General features: G+C 42.9%; 2 non-coding genes across 2 annotated transcripts; both read right to left on the bottom strand.

Moving 5' to 3' along the window:
- Positions 1-1668: 1668 nt before the first annotated feature.
- On the bottom strand, positions 1669-1750 carry TRNAS-AGA (transfer RNA serine (anticodon AGA)). Its single transcript has one exon. It is a non-coding gene; the product is annotated as a tRNA-Ser (tRNA).
- A 4190-nt stretch (positions 1751-5940) lies between these two features.
- On the bottom strand, positions 5941-6022 carry TRNAS-AGA (transfer RNA serine (anticodon AGA)). Its single transcript has one exon. It is a non-coding gene; the product is annotated as a tRNA-Ser (tRNA).
- Between the last annotated feature and the right edge of the window lie 3960 nt (positions 6023-9982).

Consider the following 9982-nt stretch of genomic DNA (forward strand, 5'->3'; position numbering starts at 1 on the left):
GGGTACTTCCAGCTGGAGGCGATCAGAGGACCGCAGGGACCTGGTGGGCCGGTAGGGAACAAGTTGTTGAGTGAGAAAGGCTGGTCCCTGGTTGTGCAACGCCTTATAGACAATGAACAGAGCCTTAAACTTAGTTCTGTTCCTGATGGAAAGCCAGTGCAATTCTCTGATGGTGCCTGAGACTGATTGAAATTTGGGGATATCACCCAGCAGTCTGGCAGCAGCATTTTGAATGGTTTGCAGCTTATTGAGGACTCTCTCTTGGGAGTTCAAGAATAGAGCATTGCAGTAGTCCAGGGTGGATAAGACCAAGGACGTGATCAGGGTTTTACCAGCTGAAGCAGGAAGGAAAGGGAGGATTTTTTTAATGATTCGTAGTTTGTAGAACGCGGAGGAGGCAATCTGATTTGCGTGGGGGAGAAAGTGAGACGGTCATCAAACATGACACCTAGGTTCCTCACTTTGCTGACGGGAGTGGGAGGTGAACCCATGGACTGTGGCCACCAGCGGGAGGACCAATCTGGGGTTAAGTTTCCAAAGATGACCACCTCGGACGTATCCGAGTTCAATTTAAGGCATACACTTGTGGGCCTGTAATGGGACACCAATGCAGAGAAACAAACCTGGCGCATATCTTCTATTCTGTCTATTAGACCTGCATCTCCCCTGTACCTCCTCAAGCCATCTGTATGTGAAGCAAGAAAAAGTTAAGGAGCGGTCCATCTACACTTTTATAGGGAGGATGCTGCCGTGAGCTCCTCCCAGCTAATCACACAAACAGCAGTAAAGCAAGATAACTACACAGTTAGGGGGGACTGCATGGTTAGGTTTTTGAGGAATTATTGAAATTGACCTCAGTGACCCATGATCAGAGCTGTGGCTAATGACTGCGTGCCTAATTATGATGAAGCAAGCACCATGGCTCGTAGGGGCCCCACAACACGCTTTTCTTAGCTCATTGAATTAAAGTATAAACCTCTGCCATGTATGAGTGGTAAAGGCTTGTTAATTTGGTTGCTTTTCCAATTCATGTCTGACAACAAGATGAAGGAACATTGGGGCATCAGAAGCTTTGGAAAGTAGCCACCAACCTCAGAGAAAGAGTGAAAGAGGGAAAAGGCAGTATGAGGTGTGGAGAAAACAGCAGCCGGTACAAGGAGCTCAAATGAGATTAATGGCGCCTAAATAGAGCACATAAAGGAACAGTTACAAATCTAAGAAAAGGGAAAGAAAGACTAGGAAAAAAAAAACAGAAAGAGCCTGTAGATAAATTTCTCTTCCTGGGACAGCAGGCTAAGAGAAATTACACAGGGAGCAGTTAAGCTTGTAACACGGGGAGAATAGGAAAGAAAATGCAGTTTTATGAAGTGTGTTTGCCTAATCCAGCAAGCACTTTTGTTTTATTTTTCTATTTGCTTCTTTTATTGGTAAAGTAAGTTTCAAGTGCATGAATGGTATGACTGAGAGAGCCAGGGTATAATAATTTGAAGTGTTTGCACCAGCGCTAATGTAGGACGAGAGTTATAGCAAAGATATGAAAGGGGTAGCGATAATAAATATGTGAAAGGGCAATAGTGACACCAAAATAAGCCACCTATTTATAAAACTGACATGGAAGAAATTCTAAATGTTAACTTCTGAAATTGTAGCCGATGTTAAAAATGTTCTTGTTGTTGGCAGGCTTCGAACCTGCGCAGGGAGACCCCAATGGATTTCTAGTCCATCGCCTTAACCACTTGGCCACAACAACTGACTGTAAGTTTTGTGCAAATAATCTGTATGAAAGTTTTCAAGGTGTCCCACAGCAAATTCCTTACATTCTGCAATGCACTTTTTAAAAATAATGTTTTTTCAGCAGGCACATTCTCTCCTAAAAACAAAAATTGCATGAGTATATCTCTAGTTTGGAAAAGGATAGGCTTTCATGCATACTCTCATGTGGCACTCAGGTTTTTGGGACCCTATTGCACTCTGTTTTCGTGCTGCTTTTAGTCTATGGCCCATATTACAGAAGTCTACCATCTTTGAGTATTTGAGGCTCCTTTGTAAGTGCTTTATCTTTTTTACTTGAAGAGCTATATAATAAAGGGGTCAGGGAAAGATTGCATTTATGGAACATAAAAGAAGGCACACTTGTCTCACCAAATGCCGTAGAGAAACCTGATGTTTTACTCATGTTATCCTTAGTTTGTTTTTGTTAGACCTTGCATTCTTAAGGTGGCCTCAACCCTACCTTATTGCTTTTCACCTACTCATTTTGCTGTATCTTTTTGTTGGCCTTAGGACTCTGATCACTTCATCGCTACTAATCAGTGCTGAAGTGCACGTGCTTCTTCCCTAATCATGTGTGTAATTGGAGTATACCTGACTGACAGATTTCATTGACTTGAAAGCCCCTTGTAAAGTGGTATACCATATACCCAGGGACTGATTGTGCCGCCCAAAGAAGTAGCATTTCAAACCTGTCTCAAGCCTGCTACTGCAGTGCCTGTGCTGCAGTGTACTGCCACTTCGACTTGCCATTTAAAACTACTTGCCAAGCCTTAAACTCCAATTTTATTACATATAATTAACCCCTAAGGTAGGCCCTAGGTAGTCCTAGGGGCATCATGCTATGTAAGTAAAAGGTAAGACATGTACTGTGGTAGTTTGCATGTCCTGGTAGTACCAAACAGTCTATTACATTTTTCACTACAGTGAGGTCTACCCCTCTCATAGGTTATTTATTTATTTATTTTATTTTCGTAATTTTTATAGCGCAACAAATACCCTGGGGTGTCTCGGCGCTGTGGAGCTACTGGGGTCAGTGATCCTATTACTGGTTAAATAACCACGTTTTTAGGAGCCTGCGGAAGCTCATCAGGTTAGGGGCAGATTTGATGGACTGTGGCAAAAGATTCCAGAGCTTTGGGGTGGCCACCAAGAAACGTCTATCTCCCCAGGTGGCGGTTCTTGTACGTGGCACAGTGAGAAGGTTGGTATTGGCCGATCTTAATTGCCGTCTAGGAATATATGGCTGAAAGGCTTCCGTCAGGAACCTGGGTCCTATGTTGTGTACTGCCTTATATGCAATACAGAGTGCCTTGAATTTGATGCGGCTCTCAACTCTCAGCCAGTGGAGTTGACGAATGCCAAGAGTGGTAGAATTGCGGCGAGGAATGCTCAGGAGAATCCTGGCTGCCGCATTCTGAATGGATTGCAGCTTTGTTATGACTCGCTTCTGGGTGTGGAGAAGGAGAGCGTTTCCGTAATCCATTTTGGAGAAGACTAAGGTAGAAACCAAAGTCTTCCCAGCTGAGGGAGGGAGATAAGGCAGCAGCTTCTTTATCTTTTTCAGGATAAAGAATGAAGACGACACAACCTTGTTTGTATGCAGGTCGAAGACCATCTTGCTGTCAAAAATGACTCCCAGGTTTCTGGCTTTTTCCACTGGGACAGGTGGGTGGCCGAGCTTTTCCGGCCACCAGTTAGTCGACCATTCTGGAGAGAGTTTTCCAAAGGTCATAACCTCGGTCTTGCCCGAGTTGAGTCTAAGACAGTTAGAGGCCATCCAGGTACTGACCTCAAGCATAGCTTTCTGAAAGTTGGCTGCCACTGTGCAGCCGTCCTTGTGAATGCCCAGGACCAGCTGGGTATCATCTGCATAAGATGTTAACCGTATTCCATATTCCTTTATTACCCTCGCTAAGTCCGCTACATAGATGTTAAATAACATGGGACTTAGCGAGGAACCTTGTGGGACTCCACAAGGAAGTGCAGAGATGGGTGAATAGAAATCTCCCAGCCTTACAGTCTGGGTACGGTCTGCCAGGAAAGATGAAATGAGATCCTTGGCCGGACCGTTTATGCCCAGAGCTGTGACACGGTCGACTAAGGTGGCATGGTCGACCGTGTCAAAGGCCGCTGACAAATCCAAAAGGATGAGGACAGCCGCCCCCCCCTGATCCATGATTGCCCTGATCTCGTCAGAGGCCTTAATCAGGGCGGTCTCTGTCCCATGCCCTTTCCTGAAGCCAAACTGCGTTTCGTCGAGAAGTTGGTGGGTCTCAACGAACTCTGAAAGCTGTCTTTGGGTATTCCCTTATACTTTTTGGGGGGTAATTCCATATCAGAGAGGAGCCGCTTTATTTATTTATTGATAAATCCTATTTACTGGTGAGGTTGGATTTAACTTTACTATTTTATAAATGCCATTTTTAGAGAGTGAGCATTTCTCTGCACTTACTGCTCTATTTGCCTGAAACCCTGTCTCCAATTGACGTCTGGATTGGGCTGCGAGACAGCTACATTTGTGCATTCCCTCTAGACAGCCACAACACAGGTCACTCAACTGCAACTGCATTCTGAATGGCATTGGGGAGAGCTCCATTCCCCCCACCGCAAATAGGTTCAAGAACGATAATTTATGTCAGTAGGTACAATATAGCTACATCTTATAATCATGTGTGTTTAAATAATTTGTCGTTAGATCGTTTAAATATTTTAAAGGATCTGTTTTTAATAGACATTTTACAAAAACAACTGGTGCATTTGGTAATTCTATACAAGAAAAACCCAACTGCCGTGACATTGCCAACCACAATGCCGTTACTCGGATTCGAGCCGAGGTTGCTGCGGCCACAACGCAGAGTACTAACCACTATACGATCACAGCAAGCTACTTGGGCTCAATAACATACAGTGACATGGAGAATTTATAATTCGGAACACTCAGGGAACTCCTGTGATAGGCTGAATGTGTTCATTGCTTCCTCATTCCTTATACAAAGGCTTTGTCTCCTCAGTGGTTGATAGGCTGAAACCGTTTCCTGGCCGCCTGCTTGTGAACTGCCAGGAGTCAAAGATCACACATACACTTGTGGGCCTGTGATGGGACACCAATGCAGAGAAACACACCTGGCGCAGATCTTCTATTCTGTCTAGTAGACCTGCATCTCCCCTGTACCTCCTCAAGCCATCTGTATGTGAAGCAAGAAAGAGTTAAGGAGCGGTCCATCTACACTTTTATAGGGAGGATGCTGCCGTGAGCTCCTCCCAGCTAATCACACAAACAGCAGTAAAGCAAGATAACTACACAGTTAGGGGGGACTGCATGGTTAGGTTTTTGAGGAATTATTGAAACTGACCTCAGTGACTCATGATCAGAGCTGTGGCTAATGACTGCGTGCCTAATTATGATGAAGCAAGCACCATGGCTCGTAGGGGCCCCACAACACGCTTTTCTTAGGTCATTGAATTAAAGTATAAACCTCTGCCATGTATGAGTGGTAAAGGCTTGTTAATTTGGTTGCTTTTCCAATTCACGTCTGACAACAAGATGAAGGAACATTGGGGCATCAGAAGCTTTGGAAAGTAGCCACCAACCTCAGAGAAAAAGAGAAAGAGGGAAAAGGCAGTATGAGGTGTGGAGAAAACAGCAGCAGGTTCAAGGAGCTCAAATGAGATTAATGGCGCCTAAATAGAGCACGTAAAGGAACAGTTACAAATCTAAGAAAAGGGAAAGAAAGACTAGGAAAAAAACACAGAAAGAGCCTGTAGATAAAATTCTCTTCCTGGGACAGCAGGCTAAGAGAAATTACACAGGGAGCAGTTAAGCTTGTAACACGAGGAGAATAGAAAAGAAAATGCAGTTTTATGAAGTGTGTTTGCCTAATCCAGCAAGCACTTTTGTTTTATTTTTCTATTTGCTTCTTTTACTGGTAAAGTAAGTTTCAAGTGCATGAATGGTATGACTGAGAGAGCCAGGGTATAATAATTAGAAGTGTTTGCACCAGCGCTAATGTAGGATGAGAGTTATAGCAAAGATATGAAAGGGGTAGCGATAATAAATATGTGAAAGGGCAATAGTGACACCAAAATAAGCCACCTATTTATAAAACTGACATGGAAGAAATTCTAAAGGTTAACTTCTGAAATTGTAGCCGATGTTAAAAAGTTTCTCGTTGTTGGCAGGATTCGAACCTGCGCGGGGGGACCCCAATGAATTTCTAGTCCATGTCCTTAACCACTCGGACACAACAACTGACTGTAAGTTTTGTGCAAATAATCTGTATGAAAGTTTTCAAGGTGTCCCACAGAAAAATTCCTAATATTCTGCAATGCACTTTTTAAAAATAATGTTTTTTTCAGCAGGCACGTTCTCTCCTAAAAACAAAAATAAGGCTACATCTTATAATCATGTGTGTTTAAATAATTTGTCGTTAGATCGTTTAAATATTTTAAAGGATCTGTTTTTAATAGACATTTTACAAAAACAACTGATACATTTGGTAATTCTGTAAAAGAAAAACCCAACTGCCGTGACATTGCCAACCAAAACGCCGTTGTGATGTATTCCTATAGGTTCTGTATCGATCCCCCTATTCCTGACCCTATTCTGGTTAACAAGTTAACTAGCAGCCATCCCATGAGGCAGAAAACCCCCATGATGCAGGAACCGTTATCTGATTAAGCCACACTACGGCACAGGAACGTGTTATCTGATTAGGTCATAACGCTTGCCATCTAATTAGACAAGCGATATTCCTCCAGCCCCTGATAAGGCATACGGAGTTCTCAAAACAAATCAAACCTATGACAGACCTGGGAAAAACCCTGCGGCCATTGTTTTGATTTCACCGAGAACTTCAGCAAAAGAATGTGCTAACGACCAGGTCGTATGACATCCTTATTGACGTATCTATGTCCATCCTTACGTCAATCTCGGCACCTTAAAGGTATAAATATTACCGATATTGCGCTATGCAAACACACGCGGTGGTGACGAGATCGGAGCAGCCAGACTTGCCGAAGCCCAGAGCAGAGCAGACCCCGCTGGCGCAGCCCCGCCTTCCTGACGCGCTGAGAACGAGAAGCTGCCTTTTCTCCTGCCGAGAAATCCAGCTCCGGCGCTTCCGGGTAGCCCTCGCAGGCAGCCTGGAATATCGAGACCAGAGACGAGAGATACCATCCCTCATTCATCCTAGATTCCAGGTACAGAACTGAATAACCCCTTGCAGAGAATTCTTTAGTCAGTCACTTGGCAAAACAAACTTAACTTAAACTGTAACTTTCTATCCCCGCCCACGTATTAGGCTTAGGTCAGGTACACGGGGTAGGCGTAGTTAGAAACACCAGTTGAGTACGATTAGTCAAATGTATACGTGTATGTATTCATTTTATTAATTTTAAACCTTCATATGGCTTAGAAACCATATCAATGTTTTTACAGTATTATTTTATACTTCTGCTTTTAATGTATGCACTTTACTTAACCATAAGTATTGCAATAATATCGATCCATTTCTCTTGTATGAGAGAAGAGACTGATCAATAAATAACATCTTTTATTGAACACGCCCGTCTCTTCCTTTTCTCTACAATCTGGTGAGACTAAGAATGCACGTACTGACTGAGTAAAATAAGTCGTCTTTTGTTTTCACACGACTCTAGAGATACACTCTTGATTAGGGGAGAGCAAAGTTGTCATGTTCTATGGTTGTCAGAAACTAAATCCCTTCTTGTCTATCCAGGGAGGTTCAACTCCTCCTTGCCTATTCGAGAAAATTTCTAGTGAACTCTGAGCTAGCTGGCAAACCCCAAACTTTAGGTCTAATAACGACAGTAGTAGACCTAGTTAACGTCTGGTCTAGGCCTATACTATTGAAGGTATTATTCCAATGCGCAGAGCCTATTGGGATAATAGGAACTACACTACATGGCGCCCAACGTGTTTGGAAGGGTGATAAAACTAACGTAAGACATTTAGAGTAACTCAGTCGTGCTTTTTCACTCAGACCCCTTTTTTCCCATAATACTCCAAAGACGTCTGGAGTGGGTGAAAGGTAATATCCGCCAAACCTCGCAGGAGGAAACTCCTATGTATGGTACTTGGTTTAGTCAACATTGAAGGATACACTGTTCCAAAATATTGTGCATCTAATCTTTGTTTCCATAAGAAACCTGATCTGCAAACAAAAGTAATAACCTTCCTGTCGGTAAAATGGTAGACAGTGATGAAGAAAGAGAGACAGCTAGATTAGCAGCTGAAATAGTAGCAGCTGATAATACTATGCAAGAAACAGACCCGGATATAATACTCATCCCGGTCATCAAAAGGAGATCTATAACCTTAAAACTTATAGAAAATGGACTGACACCTAGAGGTGGCACAGTCATATTCGTAATTGAGGCAAACGAATATCGGCAGACAGAGGTATACTATTCATGGATACATTTTCCAGCAGCAAATGCTGTAACAAAGTACTTCCACTATTACAAAACAGAGGAACCTCCTAATGAGTACACTCCTTTCGAGGAGGTGGAAGTACCACTTAAATTTCAAGAGCACCTGCTCTTATTTAATGGCGCCCTAAAACATAATAATCACATCACCAGGCTCGGTCCCTTAGGTAGACCAGGAGCAACGTGGCCGGTCCTAGCCGGATACACACCACATCCAGACATCGAAAGAATGCCTGCACCAGAGCTTTTAACACAGCTAAAACAATTAATAAAAGTACATAGACAATTAGTCCAATATGTGATGCGGACTTCAACAATTCAACCAGCAATTAAAATTCCACAGCTGGCCCCTCACCAGGGGAACACAAATAAAATTACACCACAGAACATACAATCCTGCCTAGGTAAAGTACCAGCTAAACGGGAACAAATACCATTCTGGTTAGCACAAAAAATCACCCAAATAGAGGCGGTGTTTCCAGACACCACCCCGTTAGAAAAACACAGGATTCTGACTATCTGTCTTCCAATGGGAATCGCACCACACGTGGAGGACTGTGACACTTGGGGTACAGTCTTTGCTTCCATCTACACAAAAACGCACGGTGTTCCATCCATTTCGGTAATACCAGATGTGCTAAAACAAATTCAAGACGAATACGGTCCAGAACCCGCTTTAACTCTTGGTATGAAATTACTAAAAGACTTCAAGCAGGTCTTGGCTATATTATTAGCCAACATAAAGGGAGAAGCAGCAAACGTGGCGATCCGCCAGAGGTTAAAGGAGACAGATATAGCAGACCAACCAGCTGAAATTGCCAGAATTATAGAAAAATCCTATGAGGAACTAGGTAGAGATAGTTTAGGTGGAATACCAGTAAAACCACAACTGATTGAAAGTCCTGAAAAAATATTTTTTAATAATAATTCAACATCACAAAAAAAGAGCTGGGATGGAAACAAACAATCCAATCCTAAAGAAAAGAAATTCCAGTCCAGAGGAAGGTCTCCTAGGCGGAGAGAAAAATCTCCGAACCAAAGACACAGGTCACCCCAAAGTGACCCCTCTGGGAAAAGATATAACCTTAGAAATAGGGATAATATAAAGAAGCCTGATAGATATCAAGACATTGATACACGTCCCTCTCAATCTTTTCAGACTTCCTCGCGGAAATCGGAAAGAAGAGGACGATCAGAACAAAGAGAAGAGCACGCCAAGTCCAAAGACAAGGAACCTGCTCATCTAAAAACGAAATTACAATTTCCAAAAAAGAAGGTAGCCAGTATTAAAGTAGTTAACAATGCCGAGAATACTGAGGACACAACTGAAAAACGGAGAATGGGCTCAGACAATGCTAGACAGCGCAGCAGAAGTGAGCATAGCTCGCAAAGTTCTTATGAATCATCTGGAGACAGTGGACACAAATGAATATCTTCAAGTGGAAACTGCAGACACCAGAGTTAGCAAACCTCACAAAATATATGAAATAACATTACGTATAGAAGGGGATAAGACTAGAAAAATAAGGGGACTATTTTGGGATAATCTCTCCAAGGGCTATGACATCCTTCTAGCTGAAAAAGACTGGCCACCAGAGTTTGTCAGGGAGTGCCCTCATGGCGAAGAAATAATTATGCCTGCCTTCGCAAATCATATCCCAATTCATAAAAAATATACACTTGCCAGAAAGTGGGCAGTAGCTCTAGCTCCTGCTTTATATAAAAATCATGTAGGATGGGATGAGGACTCTCCTCCTCA

Source organism: Lissotriton helveticus, chromosome 12 (genome assembly GCF_964261635.1).
Source record: "Lissotriton helveticus chromosome 12, aLisHel1.1, whole genome shotgun sequence".
In the NCBI taxonomy this organism is placed as follows: Eukaryota; Metazoa; Chordata; class Amphibia; order Caudata; family Salamandridae; genus Lissotriton; species Lissotriton helveticus.